The sequence below is a fragment of the Meleagris gallopavo genome, chromosome 4, assembly GCF_000146605.3.
Source record: "Meleagris gallopavo isolate NT-WF06-2002-E0010 breed Aviagen turkey brand Nicholas breeding stock chromosome 4, Turkey_5.1, whole genome shotgun sequence".
Classification (NCBI taxonomy): Eukaryota; Metazoa; Chordata; class Aves; order Galliformes; family Phasianidae; genus Meleagris; species Meleagris gallopavo.
The window spans coordinates 29,485,594-29,488,252 of NC_015014.2; positions in this window are offsets into that span (position 1 = coordinate 29,485,594).

The window sequence follows — 2,659 nt, forward strand, 5'->3', positions numbered from 1 at the left end:
AAAAAAAAAAACGAAAAAACACCTTAGAAAGCACGTTTGTAACTTAGTCTCATTTCTTCTCCAAATCACTGTGGATTAAAAAGGGCAGAGTGGTCTGAAAAGTTAGAAAGAAAGAAATCAAACAGAAAATCAATGGATGCGACAGAGCGATATAGTTTGTTAACTATGTAACAGTAGAGGTCTAATAATTGTATGTAATTGACTTATCAAAATGCAAGAAATTAGGCCCAACGGGGTGCCAACCTATTTACTTCTGACTTAGGGATTTATAAGACTTCCCTTGTTATTCGGTTCAGTGCCACTTGTTTATCATTTCCCTAGAATTTCAAAGTTAGACAGTAACTTCAATAGAAGTTATATGAGGGTGTTCAAGGATGATGTCTGTGCAAAGAAAAGCCTCATTGTCCTTCATGAAAAGAAACATTGCTTCAGTATACAAGTACGTGTATTTCATAAGTATAGAGATAGTGGTGTCAACAAAAAATCAACCTAGTTTTTGGTTGGTCATTTACGGGTACCCCTGCATGAGCATAGGAGTGCAGACACCTTATTGTTTATATATTTCATCTGCAGCTCCTCTTCCCCATTTTACATAGTCGAATTTCCTTGAATACGTGCACAAAGTCTGTACCACCTTCCCTTTATCCTCACCACTTTTCTTTATATCTTAGTGAGTTTTGCTATACTGTCTCTATGCCATTACATTTTACTGCACTGCCTTAAGGTGGAGGGGGTCTGTAAACAGCATTCAAACTGAGGTCAAGTGGCAGATATATATATATAATGGCTAACAGTGCTCTCCGCTTCCTTCTCTTTATTTTTCTTTCTTTTTTTTTTTCTTTCTTTTTTCTTTTAATAACATACTTAAGAATACAAAGGAAATAGAAACTAAAGATTGTATAATTCTTTCTAACACCACCCAGTAACAAGGTTCTCAATGTAAGAGCTAATTCCATAAATACTATTATATGTACTAAGTTACAATCATTTTTCTTCCTGTGTTCATCACACTCACTACCTCGGAGGAAAGCTTTGTTTGCAGCGTCAGGGCAACCTGCGCTGCCAGGCTTCAAAGCAGGAAGCCAGGGAAAGGCTGGCGAGGAGTTTCGGCCTCATCCCACCTTTGGAAGCCACGGAGCGTAGAAAGCAGGGTGCCAAGTTAACAAGTTAACAAGTGATGCTAGAATTGGCAGCTCTGTGACCCATGCAGTGCTGTGGTTTTGTCTCTTCTCTGGAGCTTCTTCTCCATATTTCTGTGTAGGAAACGGTTGCAGCGGATACTTTACTCTCAACTGAATGCTAACTCACAGGAACAGCATCCCCGATTAACGCTCCAGTTACTGCTTCTGCTCAGCTAATGGCTTGCCAAGAAGGAAAAGTCCGGGGGGAGCAAACGCTCATTTCATCGCTCCCGGAGGTGCTGTGCGTGGTGCCTGCAGGCTGAATAGTGTTCCCCAGCTGCCGTCGGGGAACGGTGAGGTGAGGGAGCACTGCCTGGCTTTGGGGGAACATGACAGGCGTGTGGAGCAGCTACGAAATATAGTGCTGGAAGCTGCAAGCATGAATACATTTTCTGCCCTGCTAATGAATTGAAGGATCTGACGTGAAACTGAGGTACGGTTTCCACCAATTCCCGTAATGCAGTTGTTTCTTTTCTAGAAATTCTCCTTTTGTTGAAGCAATTGTTGCCACTGTGCAGCTATAAGGGATCCAGGGTGCCTCTACGCCAGTATTTGTGATGGCGATTCCACAGTCGCACTGCTGAAAGGACAGCAAAACCAATTTGCAAAAGAAATACAGGCGTGAGCCTCAGCGGGAAGCGAGCAAGCAGCGAGGGAAGGTTTGTTACAGAACTTAGGACACCGTGCAGCTGTGTCAGGTCTGGCAATAGCTGCGCTCTGGTTGAACGGAGCCTTGCAACGCAAGGAGTGGCCGTTCCTCGTCACACTGAGATACGTCTGGCTACGTATAATTAAGGACAGTTATGAGCACGGGGGACACTCACTGTATGCACAACGTGTGCCGGGTGATAGCTTAGCTCCTTCTCTTCTCTCTCCTATGGAGATAGGACAGCTTTAGGGAGCTGTGAACTATGGCGATGGCAATGAAGATGGTCACACAAGAGCGCACAGAGGCCGCTATCAGCACATTCACCCACACGGAGAAATGAAAGAGAGTAAGAAAGGGGAAAGGAATTTCAACTACCCTCTCTCTAATTAACACAATTAATACAAACAAAATGTGTCAGTTACACAGGCGGCTGCAGCTGAGAGCAGCCCCGTTTGCTGCATCACCCGGCAGAAGCGGCTCTCGCTCCCTCGGAGGAAAGCTTTGTTTGCAGCGTCAGGGCAACCTGCGCTGCCAGGCTTCGAAGCAGGAAGCCAGGGAAAGGCTGGCGAGGAGTTCCGGCCTCACCCCACCTTCGGAAGCCACGGAGCGTAGAAAGCAAGGTGCCACGTTACCATCCCAGCCCATCCGGGCGCTCTGGTTCTGCCCAGTTTTTCTTGACGCTTCCTTGCGCATACACCCAAACACGCTACAAAAACCCCATGCGTAACATCAAAGGAAGGGCACCTTATTATTTTCTGAAAGAAAATTCTTTATGAGACTGCTCCAAAAATATAACTCTCATGTTTGCAGTATACGAAACAAAAGGAAC